This window comes from Genypterus blacodes, unplaced genomic scaffold (genome assembly GCF_046128005.1).
Source record: "Genypterus blacodes isolate CSIRO-AG114 ecotype Tasmania unplaced genomic scaffold, CSIRO-AGI_Gbla_v1 ptg000111l_1, whole genome shotgun sequence".
Classification (NCBI taxonomy): Eukaryota; Metazoa; Chordata; class Actinopteri; order Ophidiiformes; family Ophidiidae; genus Genypterus; species Genypterus blacodes.
Genome location: NW_027466915.1, coordinates 3,184,163 through 3,206,462, shown reverse-complemented (window position 1 = coordinate 3,206,462; position 22,300 = coordinate 3,184,163).

The following is a 22,300-nucleotide window of genomic DNA, read 5'->3' as shown; positions in this document are numbered from 1 at the left end:
CTTAAATCCTTTTAATCTGCTTTTGTAATTTTACTTTTACAATTCTAAATATTACCACTTACATTTCATTGTAGCTTGATTTAGACCTCTATAATTATGAATCTATGAATTGCATTATTCTTTGTAGTATGGATACAATACACTATATATAAACGCTATATGTATGCCTGTCTGCGCTGCACTACATTCCAATCAGCTTGGTTGAATCAGTATACAGTACAGTATATACAGTTTATATATTTATTACTGTAATCCAGCCATGGTCTAACTCTAGTAGGAGATAGAGGTGTGTACCAGCTCAGTACTACACACTTAAAAGCCACATTTTGCAAAATGAACTATGAAAAGGACTTCACATCAGAAGGGAATTCAGTGGTCATTCATGGCCAGGTCACTTTTTCCCCTGATAAGCAGTACTGGAAGCTACAGTTCAGTACTTAGTAGTCAGTAAAACAAAAGTTTTCGTGTTGCTTTTGCTGATGATCACAACTTATTTGTGTCTGTATCTGTCTAATTCTATGTTATTTCAGTGAGCAAAATGAAGTGGAGGGGGGAAACCAAGGAAAATCAACATAGTTTCATGTGTGCACACACACACGCACGTGCGCACACACACACACACACACACACACAAACACACAAAATAATGGGTTATAATAGATAATGGGTGTATGTGAAGTGGGTTAATGGGTTCTGGAGTTGATTGTTTGTACTATATAGTTTTATTTTGTACAAGTATATTATAGAAATAGAAACTAACCTTTTTTCACAAAAAAGCTAATAGATTGTGCTTGAAGGTGTAATTTTGGTATAAGTTCTGCTCCTTTCAGTGTTCTTCACTGATGGATTAAAGTAAGATAACAGCCATAGATACAGCCTTCCCTTCACTTTTAGTTAATTTGTTAGAAGAAAGAACAGCTGAATATATGGCAGTGCACTGCGATGATTAATCAACACAGCAGCGGCTGTACATTTCTCCCTGGGTATGTTAGAATCCAAAAGGTTAAGAACATCAGTTTTCTGAGTTCAGACAAATGTAAAAGAAAATAACTATGCTACAGGATTTCACCACATTAAAGACAAATGGAAATGGAAAAATAATGAATATGTTAGCTACGAGCACATTATGCCACGTTCAAAGATTTACATTTGTTTGATTGCAGACGAAACTGAGACACTAAGCCAAATAATAAAAACTACATCAGTCATAATACTGATCCCTTGTACAATAGTGAGTCTGGCACTGGTTCTAAAACAGATACCAGTATGTGGTTTAAACCAAGAACACTAAGGGCTGCAGGTGCCCAGCAACAAGGGTTTCATGAATCCGAAAATAATTCATGTTTACAGGCGTATGACAAAAGAAAGAGGCTGAGAAATGAAAACAGAATCCATCAGCAGGATGCTGTCTATACGCAAACAGGGTGAAGAGACCTTGGGCGGGATCAAACCTTGCCAAAATAACCAAATAAAAGGAAGGAGGGACCTGGTAGTTCAGACAGCTGCTCAAATGTTCTCATCTAAGTATCTTCCCCAGATACTTCAAGAGCTCTGAAACAAGGCTACTCACAGTGATAGTTGACACAAAATCTATATTTTGGTAGTCGAACATAAAGTGGCTGTAAAATGGTTGATATGGGTACTGAATTGCAGATAGTTTGGAAATTATTAATTCTAAAGGACAGTTCAGCTCGCCAGTATGGCAGTTTTGGGGGTGTTTGGGATCAGAACACTGTGTAACCTGTGCAGACCAAGAGCGGAAATAATATACACTTTATCATCAGCCTTTATCTTAGCCGCTTCCACCCTTTGGAGTTTGCAATATGTTGTCAGTCAGGACCAACGTCTGCAAGATCTCAAGAAAAAACCCACAGAAAGTCTATGATGGAGAGGTACTCAATACTGAGGCAACAATATTGTATGACAAAACATCCAAACGGTACAAGGACAAGCCAGGCAATAGCGTACTATATTGTGAAGGATTTGCTACCAATCAGTGTGGTTGAAAAGTCTGGCTTAAGAAAGCTTGTCAGCGTGGTTGACCCACACTATGTTGTTCCGGACCACAAGCAGTTTTCAGAGACAGTGCTTCCTCAACTTTTCTCAGAGTGTAGGAGATTTGTAGAAAAAGAGGTGTTGCCACAACCTCCAACATCTGCTCCAGTCGCACACATTAGCAGTGTATTAGCCTGACTGTTCTTTTCAAAGACGGCAAATGGTGTCTGAAGAGCAAATGCTTGGATGCAACATATTTTCCAGTGGACCACACAGGGGAATTGATTGCACTGGGCTGGACTTATGCACATGCTGGTGCACTGCCACTAATATGAAGGTGTACATTTATGTATTTGTGTGCGTTTTTCATTGTTGTGTTGACATTGAAATAATAATAATAATGTGCCTTGATGAATGAAGTTTTTCATGCAAAGTAAAGTGATTCATAAAATAAAGGTGTTAAGTGCAACATTTTTTCTCTTGATAATCATTAAAAATGGGAAATTAAAAATAATCATTTATGTTGACTGAAATGAAACATTTTTAGGTGATACATTTTATACCAACCTCACTTCAGCAAAAATAAAGTCCTTGATCATGTCTGAATGTGTCAAGCTCAGAATGCATTTGTTTGAATTTTATTAGTGAATTTCAATCTCTTGTTATCTGCATCATGTTTTGGAAGCTGTAGACCCAGTAGCACGATATACTAATATTTAGCAAGTATGAGACTTATACAGATGGTGACAAAAGCTGAGACTAAAGTAAGCTTGGCAGCAAAAGAGTAAAAAACAGAAATGAACATGGAACATCCTGGTCAAGGGAAGCCAAACAAGTTCTGCGTCTCTGAGAAACCACAACCATTCCTCCATATAAGAAAAGTTCAAGTACTCACTTCTAAGTGCAGGAAAACTAGCACAAACCTTAAAATCTGCCCAGGGGAAATAAGAGGCTTTGTGAGAAACTTATTACATCTCCACTTATCCATTCTCTATACCTGCTTAGCCTGTGGCAGGTCACTTGGGGTTGGAGCCCAGTCTAGCTTTCATTGGGTGAGTGTAAGTGTGTACCCCTGGATAGGTCAGCAGTCTTATCACAGGGCTGACACATACATTACATTTGCCTGCACTCAACACTGCAAGTATTCATGCTCACTGTGATAAAAGGCAAAATGCATTTAATCTGTACACATGCAGGGAATCAAAAGGAGTCCACCGTTCTCTGGGAAAATATTGCATCATGTATGTACGTATGAGACAAGTCAAGGCAAGTCCATTGAGGAAATTAATAAACCAATTTACAGTCATGTCATGGAGGTCTTTCTCAGAGTGCTCATACTTCCATTTGTGACAATTTCAGTTGCATTCGGTGTAAATATGATGTTTCAAAAAGCTGGTTTATTGCCTTAATTGCAGTATAATTGAAGTTTCAATGTGTATGTAAACATACTGACATTCAAACAGCTGGTCTTTCCCAACTTCAAATTTGTGTTAACATCTCATTTCTTTTTATAAATATTAATTGGCTCAAAGCAAACACCTTTGTTTGAAAGGTATCACAAAGTGAGCAAGTGAGGGTTTAATTTCCATGACAGAGATAGCTAAAATTTCAACTTTTGCCACCTTTCAAAAGAATGTTAAAAGGTCGGAAAAAACTTAATTATGTTTTAATTGGAGAAGAAGGATAAAAGCACTTGGGTAATGATCACTGCTACATCATTCATATGCAGACAAAATAGAGTGTTGCATGTTATAATGTGCGATTCTGAATGGCAAGTACATTTGGATAAGTGTGTTACAGTCACATTGTAGAGTTGTGATACATATATCTGTGGTCCAAACCTGAGAATATGCTGTATTAGCATTCACATGTTCACAGGGTATATTTTATATGTGGTGCGTGTCAGCAACAGATAAGACTGTGGTCACTGGAGGTATAAATGTAGTAAGACAGACAAACTCATTCACATTCACACCATCAGGCAATTTGCAATTCATGTAACCTCCATATCTTGCCCTGAGGGAGGTAATTGGAGAACCTAGTGGAAACTCATGGAGACAAAGGGAAAACATGCAAACTTCAGACAGATTCAAATTCAGGACCTTCTTGCTATGAAGCCATAGCATCCATCACCGTTTCACCATGCTGCCCACCTTAAATATTCGTGTGCAGGAAAGATTAATAGAAAGTAGCAAGTGCACTAACCGAGAGAGCAGGAATGGAAAGCAAAGGCTCATGGGAGAAGTACTGTATAATGGACACGAATGCTTCCCACTTCTAAAGCCTTTGTTAAGATTTCTAACTGGCTCCAGTGCTAAAAGAGTCAGAAGTTAGCCCTGTGTATTCCTGTATGAGTCTTCGCCTGTTTGTGTGTTTGATGCATGGCATGCGGTTGTATTTGTAGTCTGAAAGCAGGACAGTGCTTTCTGTTTGATCATAGATCAGAGACAGTACGTGGCCATCACAGCTCTGTCTGCCATTACTTATTGATGAAACAACAATTTCAGTGAGCCACCCTTTACATCAGCAGGACAGCTCAGATCTGTTGCTAACAGACGATCCCTGAGCTGAATGTGAAAGCTGCTTGTTTCTCGTTCTTCAAGAAAAACAAGGTCACTGAGGGGCACAGACAGCCCAACGCTGGAGAGATATAACCAGTCTACTGAGCTACGACGCCAGAGAGTGTTGTTTGTATCAACACAGAGAGAGAGTTTTGACCGTAATTTGAATGTAAAATTTATGTTAAAACTGACAAAATGTTAATGTAAAATATAGTTAATGGAATCCAGAATGTGCCACAGGAAAAAAAAAATATTATAGTTGATGGATGTTTGTAGAAATGTAAGAACTTGCAAATTAAGTGTACTCTCTTTTCTTATTCTATCTTAATAAAATGAATATGAATGGTTTCAAGACTATTTAAAGGGTGTAATATATGATGTTTAGTGGATAACCTTATTTTGTAGTAGCTGTTTTAAGATAATTGTTTGATTTTGGAATAAAATAATCCCTTAAGAAACAAATGCATAACTGATTGGATGTAGAAAATGAAAAATTGCACAATTATTCTGGTGAAAGAAGAATATTACACTCCAAAAACTCTGTATATCAAATTGTCCATCCATCATTTTTATATGCTGCAATACTAAACCAAAACATACAAAGGACCTTCTGTTTCAGGACAGGACACAAGTCCCCATTTTAGCCCATCAGCTGGTCCTGTGTTTTTCTTTCAGCTGTCACATCTCATTTGTTGTTGTCTCGCCTTTAGCCATCCAGGCAGCGGCCCCTCAACAGTGTGTCACCGCTGTTTGTGGCTCTCGGACTTCTGCAAGGCAATGATGAGGTCATATTCGTAAAAGAGAAACAACTTTCACTGGGCAAAGTCAGAAAGGATGACCTGGAGCGTATTAGAAAGCTTGGTCACTGGCCAGTGCGCTCGTCGTAGTGCAAGCTTGTTGACGTACAGCAATCTATTGGAGTTTGCAATATTCTGATATGTAGCTGTGTAGCATTTACAAATATGGAGGAAGAAATAAAGGCACCAATTTCAATGTACCAATTAATTAATTTGGAAAATGCTCCATCTTTTTAGAGTGGGAAAAACATTGTATTCACCATAGTATGTAGTCAAGGCATAAAGCAAGGTTACCTCGTATTGTCAGTATGCAGTGATGCGACAGCAAGGGAGGTTAGAAGTAGATTGGTTTTTTTATATGTGTCCAAATAGACCCCTACATTAGACTAAGAACATGGGAGATAGTGAACATGGAAGTGTTCAGTTCCCTGAGGTCAGTGTGGTTAGTGGACTGTGATTAAAGTTATCACAATGTTTTAATAAAAAAAAACATTTTTTGCAGTATTTAGTTCTGTTGGTTGTTCTGACGGAACTGTCACTGTTGCATTAATAGTAATACATTTTATTTATTTTGTTCTTTCAAAACAGGAAAGGAATTAAAACAGCATGAAGTTAAAAAACAGCATGACGTTAAAGTACATAGAACACCTTACAATGAAAGATCTAATTAAAACAGCAGCAAGTCGGAATTAAGATTTAAATATGCAGACACCTTAAGGTAAAAGTGGAGTTAATGGGGAGAATGAGATGATGAGGTGCAGAGCAGCTAAAATCTCTGGCACCCATGCTGCTGCTGAGTGCGAAGGCTGGGACAGACAGAAGAGCAGCTGAGGAAGATCGCAGAGAACAGGAGGGGGTGCAGGGATGGAGGGGAGAGTTTGGAACACAAGCAGGAGAGTTTTGTGGTGGAATCTTTGCTGAGCAGGAAGCCCATGGAGCTGAATGAGGATGGGTGTGACCTGGTCCTTGGAGGACTAGGTGCAGGTGATGATCCCTGCAGCCGAGTTTTGGATGATTTTGAGCTGAGAAGGAGAAGTTTTTCAGTAAGAGAGGATGCCATCACAGTAGTTTACCAGATGTGACCAGGGTATGAATAAGGCCTTCAGTGCTGTGCTGAGACAGGGGTGTCTGGAGTTTAGCAATATTGAAAAAGGGCAATATGTGGGATATTGTTGATGTGAAGACAGAGGGAAAGTGTACTATTGAATATGAAAGCAAGAGTTTGTATTTGTGAGGGAATGTGGACAGGACAGACATCAATAGGAAAAGTGAAGGAAGGTATTCTGGAGAGTGAGGATTTTGGACCAATGAGGTAAAATTTCCTTTTATTGACATTAAGCTTGAGAAAGTTATTTGACATCACAATGTTGATGCTGGGGACGGCTGAAACATACTTGCTGTTGGGGCAGACTAGAACAGCAATTGTAAATGCTTTCATTAAGTAGGGAGAGGCTAAATTACACTTCACTGTTATCAGCCAGCTATACAGAGGTGAAAATTAACATTTAATAATAATGATAATAAATTAAAATGTCACAGTTTACGAGTTTAACGATTTTCATGTCTTAATGTCAGCAAGAAATCACTTAAAGCACACACGGCCCGTTTGAATTCATCTGAATTACTGTCAATGGTTCACTGTGAAGAACTTAATGCACATGTTTTAGTGCCTCTACAACACACCATCAATAGCATGGTTACATCATAATGAAGAATGCAACATAAAGTGATGCAATGAGTGGCAATATAACAAATAAGAGTCTCAATGGTATTAAAGGAGATTTTGCTTTTACTATATTACTATATACTACAAAATGCAGACTGCTTGGTACTTTGTAGTATCCTTTAGGGGGAACTAATCAGTATGTTATGGTGATGTTATATGGGTGGTATGATAATGTAGATATTTGAATATTTTCCATTAAAAAAAGTCGTGTGAAGCCTTCTAATCATGTTGCATTTACAACCTGCCGACGGCTGCAATCGGGCTTCTGAAATGAAACATGTGTATGAGTGGGTTTTTCTTTTTTTACATGCATTGGATATTGCATGTTGAGCAGGAAAGTCTTGTCAGTTGTGTAGCTTTAGTATGTATGCTTGTAGTTGAGTATTATCTGTTAATAGTTGTGTTCTACGGGAAAATAATCATCTATTTTTTTGATATACAGCCATGGGGATGTCTAGAACTTTTCCATTCCGTGTAATATTCTCTGTTAATACCCACTTTATGAAGATAGGGTTGTAAACTCTCTTTTGTACTTCAATAGCGTTACTTAAACTGTGAATTGTCTCATGTTTATATCTACTAGAAATGTTTAAAATGTGATAATGCACAAGCATAATAATACACCTGCTGAAGCTTGGTATAGAGTGCTGCTGATGAAAATTAACATTCACACCAAGGGCAAACTAAAGAACTGTATGTTCCTAACTGTGATGTGTGAATACTGAAACATAGGACCTGAGCTTACTGAAAGTAATGACCTTTTTACTCTGCATGAATATTTTTTAGGATAAGAAAAATTATGCCAAGCACACACAGACAAACACACGGCACACACACAAACAAACATTGTTTTTCTTTTCTCCCCCCTTTTGGAATGTGTTGTCAAAGTTCCCTAACTTGAGGTTAACGCCTAATGAAATGCAGTAAGACAAACTCAAAGTTACTTAACTGCCCATTTTTGAATATTCCTTTACAACAACATGGTAACATTAACACATAACACCTGGTTCATCTCCCAAAAGATAAGCAAGTTAGTTGCTGTCTACAATTGTTTCATAGTCTAGCCTGACGAGGTTGGCCAATAAAACTAAAACAGCCTTTTCACACACTGAGTGCACAGCGATGCTGTAGCAGGGAAAAGTACATGCGAGCTTATGTGACCTGCAACTGGATAGTTGGGGCTGTATGGAGCACAAAGCTGACCGGCAGACAACAAAATGTAGCATAAATTGGCAATTAATCGGCTTATGAGAGGAAGGGAGCACAGGCGAGGAAGCGCATGCAAATAATGCTTACACCCTTGGTAAGCTGATGGAGTAAATCAAACTTGCAACTGCATAAATTTACATCTCCTACTAACAGCACACCAGCATTCATTTCAGTCTGATTTTCATTTGAAGAAAAGGGCTTATTACTTTAATTAGAATTGAAGGTTAAATTTACATGTAAGCTAAATTAATGTTTTCTGTCCAACAAATGTTAGGGAGTCCATGAAAATATTAATTTCTTAAAAGTTTGAAATGTTGACTTAGTCTCGTTAAGCTTTCAGTTAGCAAAAAGAGAATACAAACAAGATAGAGAGATAGATTGATCGATTAAAGGTGAGGAAATCTGTGAGGAAAAGGACAATTGTTAAGTGTTACATCGCCCCTCAGGTTGGGTTTATTGTATTGAAGCATTGTATTACAGTAAATCTTCTCCCTGCAGTTTATTGATAGTTCGATGATTTACAAAATTCTCAATTTCACACTTGTCAAGTGGAGGAAATGTAGGAGAGCTGCAGAGACATCAGGAGTTCTGAAGCGGTAATGATCCAGTGCGGGGGGAAAAATATCTGATGGAGGAGGAAATGGACACGCTCACACACACCCACTGTCACACACACAACAACAGAACACTAATGAGTACTTCCAGAATATGGCTTTATGGTGTCATTCTTCAAAAGCAATAACTTGTGAATAGTCAGCTCGCCATTTTCCTTAACTGTGTCATTATTTTCTTAAATGCATTCTTTTGTAATTATGTCAACAGGATTAGAACTACATAGTTTGGATAGAAAGAGCAAATATACTAAATCCAATTAATTAATGTTAAATGTTATTATTAATTATTAATTCATTTTAAATGTTGGTAATGGTTGTGTAACCGTACACATTGAAATTTAGCTGTTACCCAGTTAAAGAACACTCAGGTCTGCAGACTGACTTAGACATATTATTAGTTATACAGCGAATAATAACGAGTTTAACCCTGTGAAGTCAAAAGTTGTTTTTTGAGTTTTACTTTGGCTTACTTTTTAATTTGGCTTTTTTGCCACCTTCAAAATTTGCAGTGAAAGGAGACCTTGGTTGTGAGTCCTTTATATTTTGTCTTTTTTTATTTTTAGACAAAGACAAAGATCTTTCCCAGTTTTCATTCATTGGCAACTAAGAGCTGAACAATTATGAAAAGTTATATTACCGTATTATGTAACATTGGTTGTACCTGGTATTCTTTCATAGAAAATCATTCACCAATCGATTAAAAGATTTACCCAAACTTATAGCAGCGCCGTGACCAGGTGGGACAGTAGTGTCTCAGTAGTGTCCCACCTGGCCCCTCCAGACAATCGGATCAATAACGCAACTGTCCCACTCTCACATGGAAACAACACTTTCAAAATGAGCAGAACAATCCAAACACATGGAAGAGGTTTCAAGCTTATTCATGCTCTGCTTCTGTTGTAAAGAACATGTTAAGAACTAACTCTTGAACACCACCTGTCACACCATAACCCAACACACACACACCAACAACAGACAACAGCCATAAGAGAGTTTGAACATGATATTTCACAACAGCAACCTACTTAGCAACCTTGCCGAGCACGCTAAGTAGCGTTTAGCGTCAGACAATCCCACAGAGGCTGACCAGGCGCAACAACATCAACAGCCAACAGCAGCAGCAATTCTGAGCGTTGATGTGTTTTGTGATGTGATTATAAAGCAGATATATATACAGACGAGCTCTTACATTACTATTACATCATTTTCCAAAATGTGAAAAATATTTACTAAATTTCAACGGAAATTATTTGCCAAAAGTCAATTAAAGCACTCCAGCCAAATCTGGGTTCTGTGGTTCTCTCAACATGCAGCAGTGATTTGAAGACCGACTTGATCATCTACAATATGGCAATTGTCCTGTAGGTATAATTTTCATTTAGAAAACTATTGAATACTCAATATTCAAGTTTGTAGCTACCTCTAAGCTACACAAAAAAAACGTGATGATGAATAGATGAAGCCAGATTAGACTTTATTTAGTTCACGTGCTTTATAGCCTCACCCTAGGAAGTTGATGTATAATGCCCCTGTCTAGTGTGCAGAACTCTTAAGCGATTGATGTATCATGAGGGAGACATCAGCTGTCAACCTTGCCTGTCACACTTGTCAGGAAGTTGATTCATTAATCATGTTTGACTCCATAGGGGAGAGCAGCCTCCATTTGGCTTAGGTCTAAAACACCTGTGGCACAGGGCCAAGCTCCCAGACGTTGCAATCACATCTGGAAGTGCTATATGTCAAGAACTTGCTTTGATGACATGGGATTGATGTCTGTCATCTTCCTCAGAGGTTTGATGAGACGAAACCTGAAAAGAAAAAACGTGTTCTGTATGCTGGGCTAAAAAGGTTTTTATCAGTCTAGAGCATTGCGAGATTGGAGAAGGGTGTTTAGGAGATTTGTGCTCACAACGCGAAAATGACTGAATAAGATATCCATATGTCACAGTAATGGACTCTGACTGGCTACCTGTGCCACTAACGGCATACGTTTTTGCTTTACTGCAGTCAACAACCACCCTTCAGCTCTGGATGGTTACAAACTATCCGCTCTGGTGATATTCATATGCAGTTGTTGTGGCGAAAATGAATTTGGGACATTTTCTTCTTTCTCTTGGATTCGATTGGAAACTATAACCATGCTCATGTCATAATGGGTAGAATTGTATGCTGACCAACTGGTATATTGACCAGATGTACTATAGCAGGACTGAAGTTTTCTTTTAACATCTTGTGAAATTAGTCTGATAATTGCTATCTGGTTATACTAGTTTGTGGCAATTTGACATTTAAGTCTTAAGGCTGTTTTGTTACCGATCTGATGGTAGTTTGTGACCAGGTACCCTATTTATAACCATTGCAAAGCGGGACTTGAATCTGGCGTATGTCACTTTCTATGCAATCATTAGGATTCATAAAACAAACTTTACGTAACAATGTACACACGGTTACAAAACTTCTGACCCATTTTGGAGACAGGAGGATCTGGTGAGACCGAAGGCCAAGCAGAGATATGAAGCCAGGTCTCATAATGATTATTCTCAAAATCATTACACAGTGTCAACATTTTAACTCAAAGCCTCTATGACAGAACAAACATCCACACTGACAGTGTAAATACACATGAGTTTCTGTCAGAATTTCTGTAGTTTAACACAACACTTCCTCCTAACAAGTACATTTCCATAGATGACAAATATATGGTTCAAATATGTCATCACAACATTTAAACCTTAAATCCTGTAGTGACAGCCGCTCCCATCATGCTTGTCTCACTCCGCTGCCAAACCCTTAGAACACAGTGTGAACACACAGAGCTGCTGAAATGCTGCTGTGTTATGAGAGAAAACACAAACTCTCTAAACTCTAAAGATATCTGCACCATCTTCCAGATCATCCACATGGAACACAAATCCAGGAAGAAGTCATGCTGTGTCTTTAAAGGTAACAAATAGACTTCATTATTTGATAATACAGCAGCAACAACATTCTCCCACTCAATTCATTTCTAATGTCCCTCTTAATGTTTTGACATTTAGTTATCCCTTGGCCTCCAAAGAAAAACATTTTTCACAAAATGCTCAAGCGCATAAATGTGTGTGTTCATAAAGTTCTTCTTTTGGTCTTGGGTTCAATTGCCACTCTGAACTACAGTACCACATTGACTCATTTCAATATGCCCCATTACCTCTAAGTAACTCTCATACCAGTTACCTTACTTTTGTAGAGATTTGTTCGCTCGAGCCAATTTTTACTGCTTTGCATTTCGATGGTTACACCTTATATCCAATAGTTACAATGTTCCATGGTATTATCTTGTTAGATACAGACCATTAATAAAAGATCTCCTCCATTTCTGGCTGCAAAGCTTTCACTTAAACCTTGAAATGGTTACTTTCCTCCTTCAGGCACTTCCTGCAGATGGGCAGATTTTTGTTGACCAGCAATAAGAAACCTCTGCAGCTGCCGGATAACACTCAATATTACACTGCCAACAGAATGGATTATTTTTCGAAGCTTGGCCGGGGTCATATCTTTGTCGATGCAAGGATACAGTAGACATAATTCACTGAAAAACACCTGCAAAAAATCACTAATCAATTTATCCTTCTATTCCTGCTCTCGTATGGAAATACTGGACCAAATGCAATGTTTCTGGAAAATTTGGAGGCTATTTGAGGAGTGGTGCTCGTTTTATGACGTACATACACACAGGCAGGATATGAGGTATTTTGGCACGCAAATCTTTTCACGTCGGTTCCGATTTATTAAGGAGGACTCGTGCACAGGTGCACAGTACACACTGTTTCTGTTTGTAGGCCATTTCTTTGTTTTCAATGAATGTAATGTTTTAGTAAGAACTCTATGCATCGTTTTATAAAAAAAATAATGTATCCCATGAGATCTGTTGACACGCAAGGACAGATGACTCCTTGGGTTGCGTGGAAATGATGTGAGGGTTGTACCAGTCACATGGTTATCATGTGTGAGTCAAGGGAGTTGTTAGTCAAGAGAAACAACACCTGGATCAAGATGCTGTTTGTGGTGTGAGAATTGCGAAGAGGTGATCTCAGAAGTGTAAGTGTAAATGTTCTCTGCTTGGTGATAGATACTGCCACGACTAATTTATGCATAATGGTAATAGGTTGTAATGCACACTTGTGCGGCTGTGAGGAAGGTTCCAACAACAACAAATGCAGAATTAAAAACTGGTTGATGAAAAAAAAAAGTGAAGTGGAATGCCTACCATAACACACTCATGCATGCAATCCTGCCGCGCAGCATGAGTGTTCCTGATATTTCCGATGCCAGGAAGAAGTGAGGGCGCTTAGTTTATGAGCCAGTGCCTGAAGGAAATTCAGGGTCAAACACACAGAGAAGCCACTGTAGAGTTTGAATTTGTGCCACGGAAGTGCTGTGAAAGGTGGGATATCTGGTGCCTGGCAGTAAGTGCGAGATCACAGCAGGTTTACAGGTTTAATCATTTGATCATTCAGTTTGTCGGCAAGGGAAAAAAACTCAACTACAGTGTTGCACAGAACTGCTTTGATTTCCTGAGCACAATAGCATTCACAGATAATTTTGTCACTTATAATGCAGAAATCCTTTATGGTTTGCAGGTTTTCTTTCTTTTTGAGGGGGGGGGGGGGGGGGGGGGAGTGAAAGTTAGAGGTGTGCAAAAGGTTTGTGGAAGTGGTGATTGTCTTTGACAATGTAAAAAAAAGACAATAAGTGTGTACTATTATATTTCTCAGCTGTATGACACATTAAGCCGACATGTGAAAATGTGCATGACAAAAAACCGATAAAAGAAAGGCTTGGCTGTGTTAATGGCACAGCTGGACGAGCAGGAGCTGTGCACTTTCAAACAACTTTATTCTGAAGTGTGACTACAACTGAAGTATAAGTAAGAGTCAATATAAATCAGCCTGCAAATGAGATACACATTTAAAAGAGGTTTACTAGATTCATTTCATTTGTAGGTAGGGTTGTTGTTCACATTCAATATTTGTTGACTTAAAATTTGGCAATCTTGAAATGAATTAAACCTGCTGCTAATATTGTGCATCATTGTTAATACATTTTCTGATTTCTTGTCCTATCCTGATTTCTTGCAATATCCAAACATTTAGAAGAAAAATGATGGTATTTCCCTCAATGTGCCAAGCAGTGCTACAGAAAAATAATCAGTCTTTTGTACATTAAAGCAGTGAGAGTGTTACTGTGTGTGCCAGAGATGGATGTGCGTTTGTGGATCAAAAAACTAAATGCATTGCTGTTCAACAAAATTAAATAAAGGCGCTATATAACCGAGAACAAAGGTCATGCTAATGTTCAGTATGAGCCAAGTTGAGAGTGTTTTGTAGTAAAAGATGAAATGAATAACCAAGGCTATTGTAGTTTTAACTAAACTTTAGTGAAATCTGGTTAGAAAAGGGAAAAAACAAGCAAGCATAAACTTGTGTGCCTTATGTTAGCCACCACTACTCACAAGTAAGTTGGAGAAAACAAACACTTGTGGACAGGTTACTTCATCATATCAAAATAAAAGCCTCTATATTGCAAAACACCAGAACAGCAATTGGAACAGCAGTTCCTGATTTCAGATCCATCAGATAGTTAATAGTGGAATTCAGAACAGCCTGTATCTCTGCCGACATATTTGTCAGTTCTTCGAAGTTAAGTGAAGCCCCCTCCTAGGACTCTTTTTAGGCTTATCTTTACAGATCCCACAAGTCTCTCCCAGAAGCCACTCCCACCAAGCTGCCAGTTGAAGTGACTTTCAGTCAAGAACTGTAAGCTCTGATTTCCACAGTACTTTCAGATCTTGGTCTGCTCTCTTGAATGTTTGGCCTTGTCAGAATAAATAACCTAACCAACCCCTGTCTTGCAATATATGTCTTCCAGGCAAAAATCTAATTCGCATCAGACTGATCCAAAACTATTTCCAAATGCAACTGTCCATTAGACTTGACATACAAGGGCCATGGAAAGTCTGCTCGTGTAACTCACCTAAGAAATGAGCTTATTCTAATCTATGAAAGGTTTCAAACTTTGATTTTTGAATCTCCTCGCTCCTGCCTGGATTTCAGACGTCTAATTTCCTTGCTGAATGTATCTTCGTCTTACCTTACATCTGCTGCACTGAGCTGAACCTTTTTCAGTGAACCCTCTCTGCATCGTTTGACTTGAGTGGGCACTCACCCTAGACTTCTCTGCCCATACAGTTACCCTTACCTCTGTTTTCAACCTACTCTTCTTTTGAGTGACTAGTTTATTCACTAGTTACACTGGTAAAATGTGCTGCAGTTTGAAACTTGTATATTTACCTCATATGTTATATAGTTCTCATTCATTTTCTCTGCTTTATCAGCTGACACCGGAGAATTCAGCTCTTTCCACCACAACTGGATGTGAGTGAGGCATCCAAACTCAAATTTGTCTGTGTTTGCACAAAGCCCATATTCCTGCAGCCTACCAAGTACTTGGTCGAGGTTTGGAAGATGACCATTATTGTCCTTACCAGGGACTATAATGCCATCCCCATAGAGTCCCTGTATTTCCCTGCAGCACTTAGTCCATTACCATTGTCCATTGCCAAATTGCAGGAGCTGATACAAGTCCAGGCATTAGTCGGTTATAATGGTTTAGTTGTTTGTGAGTATAAATGGTCAAGTGCTTTTTGGATGCATCATCAATTTCCATTTGGAGATAGTCTTGAGCCAAAACAATTTTTGTGATTCAGTGAATTTTGGGTCCCTTCTGATGCTCCACAACGGTGGGGACCTGTGTGTAACATTTTCAGCAGCCACATTAACAATATTGCAAGGGTTGCATATTTCCATATCCAAAATATTGCCAGAATCAAATTGTTCCTTAGCAAGGCAGATGCCGAAACCCTTGCTGAAACCATGCTTTTGTTACTACCAGACCGAACAGCTGTAATGTCCCCTTCTCTGGCTTGAGCTCCTCTGCTCTGACAAAAACTGCAGCTTGTTCAAAACACTCTAGTAGGACTCCTCACTAAAACTCGTGGATTTGAGTCCATCTAAGAAATACTACATGGTCTGGCTCCAGTATATCTTTCTGACCTTTTTGCCACTTAGATTCCCACGAAAACCTTAAGATCTCAGCAGGCCTTCTTGTTATCCCAAAGGTCAAGACAAAGACTTTCAGAAATAGAGCAATCTCGTGCCGCGCTCCTTTTCATTGGAACACACTTCCTGCACTCGTTGGAGGTCCACCATTTTTCAGTACATAGAGCTCCAATCTGTATTCCTTATCTTGGTATTTCACTCTAACTTTTATTCTTCCTTTAGACCTCACATTTTCATCCGGCATATATTTGTAGTTGCACTTTGGCTGGTTTGAAGGGTAAATGTGAAAAAATTGTCTTTTATAATCATCGACAGACATCACTGTTAAGGTTGAGCCTGCATCCAACTCCATAACTTTCCTCAATGTCTGCGTCACTTCCGTTTTTATACTTCCGTTTTTATACTTCCGTTTTGTACTTTTAAGTCACTTTATGTACATTTCTGTGATGCTTCTTCTTTTGTCATCTTGTCTTTTTGTGCAGGCTCTGTTCATTCTTCCAATGTGCCCTTGTTTGCAGCATTTGCATCTGCATTGTCTTTAAATCAAAACTCATCCTGGCTGTGTGATGTTTTCAGGCAAAATTCTCCCTTTCAGACACATTTTTCAGATTTCAGATTTGTGTTGCATCTCTGAAGCTCCTCTTGCAGCTGCTTGCATTAATATTGCAATGTTGACGGCCGTTTCCAGTGTCAAATCTTTTTCCGGATAGCAGCTTCTTTTGTGTTCTTTCAGTGTACATCCCACACACTAATCTTTCCCTCAATGTGTCAGATAGGCCTGCTGCAAACTGACAGCGCTCTGACAAGTACTGTAGTTCTGCAACACATTCAGAGATACTTTCATCTTTGTTTTGATTTTGTTTTCTGTGAGCAATGATGTGTGGTTTGGGTCAATCTGCTTGAATGTTTTGTCAGTGGTCTTTTCAGGGGTTAACAAGCTATGCAGCAGCCCCCATGTCTTTAAACCTATAACACAATTGTGACAACTGTTGCCCTGTTTTTATCCTGCACCAAGTCAAGTCCCCCTTGGCTAGCTTTTTCACACTCGGCAGGCTGGCTCTTCTCCTTTCACCCAAACGTTGCTGTCCTTCAATACAGTATGTGATATAGGTTTGCAGTAAGTAAATTGTCTTTCAAAATAAAGCACATCCATATACACAATACTGGATGCTAAAAAACGTGTCACAATCCTGCATTCTTGCGCTCTCCTAGCAGATAGGAACTACAGTTTTTCATGTTCTGTATGCTACTTGTATGTAGTTTGAGTCATTGTGTATCGTCTTGATTTCAGTTTCATTTTAGAATGGCATCAATGTGAGGCTGTGGCAGCTCAAACACCACATTTTCAGTCAAGTAATGACGCCTCCTCCCAACCAATTCTCCTCTCCCACAGTTTTTGAAACAGGAACAGACACGTCTGTGTTGTTTTTGCTATTCAAGATGTCCAATAGGCTCTTCAAATCAAATATGAACTTGATCCTACTTTGGCCTCCATACTAGCCCCAGCACCTTTGGGATGTTTCCACATATGTTGTGAGCTCCATTGCACATTCCGCCCACTTGGCTCTTAGATCTGATATGTGGCTGGTTTGGGACAGAATCTCCCTTGTCGTTGTGGTGAATAAGACTCATCTGCATCACATGAGCTGCATCACATGAGCTGGACTCTTTCAATACCTCGAAGGCTTTATGCTGGTCTATATCATACTGCTAGATATACTTGCTGATAGTTGCAGCGAATAGAAATTGACTGGGTAAAACTCGAAACACTCTTCAATTCTATCTCAAAATTCATAGCTCCTTTTCACAATCTTTATTTATAATCCTTACTATTAAATTATAGAGGTGGCGCTTCAGGTGTACTATGCATTTGGTTGAACCTCTGTTTCTTCTGGGCCTTCACTTTTCTCTTTTCTCATTGACAATCCCCAGCGATTCCACATCCTGGAAAGAATGTAGCGGTTTTGAGATATGCAAGTAGTGTTGGACACACTGGAAGTTGTGACTGGGCCTAGAAGTCTGCTCCGATCAGCACCAACAGTTCTGGATCACCAGTGCCTTCTAGTGGAAAATTAGCAACCTTCAGACCTTTCCTTTTGGGTTCCTCTTGAATGGGCCCACTCGGCAACCTTATAACAGAATTGCATACTTGAAGCATTTCGACAGCTTCAATTTCAAATCTTTTATTTTGTATTCTATACTTCCTTTTAACGTTTTGTTCACCTGACCAAAAGTATGGAGGTGCAATGTCTCTTGCCTTACAAGTGATCATTTTAGTGCTTTTAGTATACTATTTGGAAGAAAGATTCTCTGGCCTTCCCCATCAAAGACGCATACAATTTCCTTCCCTTCCTTCTGACAATGCTTTAACTGTCTGAAGCAGTGCTGTATTGGGGCCACTCCCCTTTAGTTTCACTGTGCCAGACAGAGAAGACATCACATGATCTGTTGGATTGGACTGTATTATCACTGTCACCATCTGCCTGCACTCCACTTCGGTCACAAACTGACTGGTGATGATTGTGACCACATGATGCACACTTGACACCTTAAATCCGGAACAATTTTGCAATGTGCCTAGGTCAGAGAGATATAAAGCATCGGCACAGTTTCCTCAACTTCTCTTTATGGGCAGTAAATGAATTGTGTGACCAATGTTCTGCAATGCAGCTGCTGAAAGCATACACCATCCTATCAGTTTTTTTCATCAGGATGCTGGCTCAGTTGATGGTTTGTTATTCAGTTCACTGTCCATCTGTGCAATTCCTGGTCTAGACAGTTGAGGTGCTCTCATCCTTTTTTTTTCACTTTATCTTGCAGGAATTCAATTGAAAAAAATTTCCATTCACCAGACTTTTATGTGCAGGCATATGCTATGTCATGTCTGGTATCAGCTGTAGTTGTACTGGACATAAAAGAAAGCCATACGTCTCACACCAAAAGACTCTAAACTGCTGATATGTATTTTGTCTTCATCATACTGGTGTCTGAGTGTAGCAATTTCCAATGATTTTCTCATGAAAGTCAGAGTTAACATTTCTTTGTTCAATGTCTTTTCTGCCAAATTGGTAGCATCTCTATCACTGCTTTTAACTAAGCAGTGACAGAGACACCCCATTTTTACACAGTGCATCATTATCATGAATGACTGTACACCAGAGCCAAATTTCTTGCCACTGGCTTATTTGTCCATTTATCTTCTCTATCACTAGTTTGGCTAGTGTAACAATGTGTTCACCTGCAAGTCTCTCTGAATTCACACTTGCCTTGCTCAAACATACACTCACAGAGTCACGTTCCTTCTAAATGTGTCTGCCAGTCCTCCAGATAAGAATGCCCTCCTGATAATCCTGCCTGCTTGAAATCTCCATATCCAATTCATCTGTCAGAATTTCATCCTCAGTACCTTTGTCTAAATCCATTTAACTTTCTTCCTTGCCCGACAGTATTGGCAGCACTTCATGCAGATTATCACATTCTGGTTCATCTTTGATAACCTCCTCTTCATCCATGTGAGTCAGCAGCTTCATTGTTGCCATGTGCAGTAGATAGTTCTCCACTTCTGTTTCATCTGTTCAGCACACTGTCATTTTGGCAGTTTGCTTCCAACTTCACAAAAGAGTCCAGTAAAAACTTTTCCAGTTTTTAAATCAATGGTTTGGAACCAAGGCAATTGAGTTTAAAGTAAACTTTACTGAACTCTGTTCAGCAAAGAGAAAAACAGGCAAACACACCACCAATTTCCAAATAACTCCCTACACCTTCATCCTACACAACAGAGTGTCACTGTACGAAGTGTAGCGAACATTCCTCATCAAGGGAGAGGGTCATTGCAAACTCTCCAGCGGAAACAGGAAGCACTTATCCCCATGGCTACACAAAGTAATGTTGTTGTGCTGTGTTTCAGTGATTCCTAGAGGGACGTGTCAGGGCATTTCTGAAGACTCAATCGTATCCGAAACATGAGAACACAGAACATTACACTGAGCACCCTTTACAAGGTGTCCCAATTGATTTGTTTAGATCGAGTCTTCTGCCCTCTGCAGGGTGTAAGTCTACAAGTCCCCACAAACGTGGTACAAGTGCACTGTCCCTGTATTGAGACACAGCCAAAGACTCATGTTACTTGTACACACTGCTACTCACACAGCAGGTGCCTTCCTCATCATTTCCAAATAGAAGTGCATTTCCGGTGACCACCGTCCATAATAACAGTTCAATTAATAACCTTCTTGTACTCATTGACTATGGATGATGTACATATCATCTTTCTATTTATCTTAAAATGAAGTCAAATCCTACAAACTTTATTTATCAAAAAAGTGTCAATAGACGTATTCAAAATACTTTTATAGCTCTGACACATTTGAGAATCAATTATGAATTTTTAGGTTTAGCACATTTTCAGAGTAAGATTAGAATAAGATGTCAGAACTGATGGGGTCAGTTTGTTTTCCTGTACATTAGGCTATTTAGGAGTGGGAAGGCAGACTTGACATGAACCAAAGAGAATACAGGACACGGGCCGACACAGTGTGTATTTGGGAAAAGTTTATTTTGTGTGTGCATTTGTGTGTGTGTATGTGTGTGTGTGTGTGTGTGTGTGTGTGTGTGTGTGTGTGTGTGTGTGTGTGTGCGAACCCACTCAAGAGCAGTGGCAGTGTAAGACTGGTAGTGTGTTACTCAAGGGACTTTGAACCAATTCCATATTATGTAATATGACTCAGGGGAAATCAACGCTGTCACAGAGTGTTTATGGAAAAGATTTCATGCTGGATACATTTGCAAAAGTGGGAGAAAGAAATAATGCAGAAGCAGCATACAGTACATGCCAATTTATGAGAGGTTTGGCATCGGCAGTGGTGTCTGGGGATTTTTGTAGAAAATAAAATAAAAAAAGTAAACATCGAGCTGTAAATGGAAAGCCTGTGTCCCAATCCAATAAATATCTTGTAGTGTATTGCTCTCTGAAGACTTGAGAAGTGTGAATAGTTAGAGCAAGTGGTTACAGCTGCAATAACTTTACGTTTCGAGTAAAAAAAACCTCATATTGGACTAAGGGGACAGGTGTTTTGGTCTTTTACTTGCTGGGGAAATAATAAATATCATTGACAATGTATTCAGCAGACATGTGGTTGGAAGTGTCAATCTTCACCAAATCCTTTGTTTGTTTTTTCAGTTGTTCACTAACATAAGCCCATAGAGCGGGGGGGGGGGGGGGGGGGGGCTTGAATAATAAGATATTTTGTGGTTTAGAAGTCATTTTTGTTCTTTCCGGGGTGGCCCACAATTCTTAGTGGGACCACCGATTCTAACCTTGCAGCCTAGCCACGGGGAGATGACAGCCAAAATTTCTGACATTGTTACATAATGAATATTTTCAACCCTCCTACCCAGAAGCTTCAATGCCTCCATGGCCTGCTGAGGGACACCTTTCAAAATCTGTTCAAAGTGACCTTCAGTCTCTCCGAGCTAGTTTTTGTCTGGAAATATTGTGTAAAATCTTGCCGTGATAACATTGCGGGAAAAAGGATTCTCTAATTTCCTTCTTGTAGGACACAAAAAACATTTGGTTGAAGTTTCAAATCAGATCTGTCATTTTTTGAACATCTGAAGCATCCTCCAGCTTTGAATACACACATGTTGTAAAGAATGACTAAACACAACCAAAGAGCTTGTTTTGCTTTTGCAATTTGAGACTGCACTGGAATCATATGTTCGGTAAGTTTTGACACATTAGACAAAATGTCTCACCTGAAACTACATCAATTGTACGAGGAGCTGTATGTTCAAATTTATACTGTGTCGTGCCTTTTCCCTCATTCTCATTGTGTAATATAGTAGGGAGCATGTTTTGATCATATTCAATGTTACAAAACTTGAGTTTCACTCCTATAGAAATGCATCCAGTTTGAGAATGACCTAAAATTGCCACTGAGTCAGCATTAGTGGTTGTTATGTTGCTAGACCTTTGACTGTATTGCAATTCCATTAATGCATGCTCTATCAAAGCCCAACCTTTCACCAAGTTGTCAAAATGTAAGTATTACTGCAAGCAACAGACGTGGGTGTGAACCGCCATTTGGTGGACAGGGCTAATCTGTATATATACAAACAGCAAATTGAATACATTGTGGCTGTTTGCTTATTAATGTGCCTTAAATTACCCATTAGTTGCTACTTTTATCTATCTATCCAAAGCGACTTACATTACATTACCACCCTTCGCAGAGGGGGGAGCAATTGAAGGTTCGGTGCCTTGCTCAGGGGCACCTCGGCAGGGGCTCGAGCCGGCATCCCT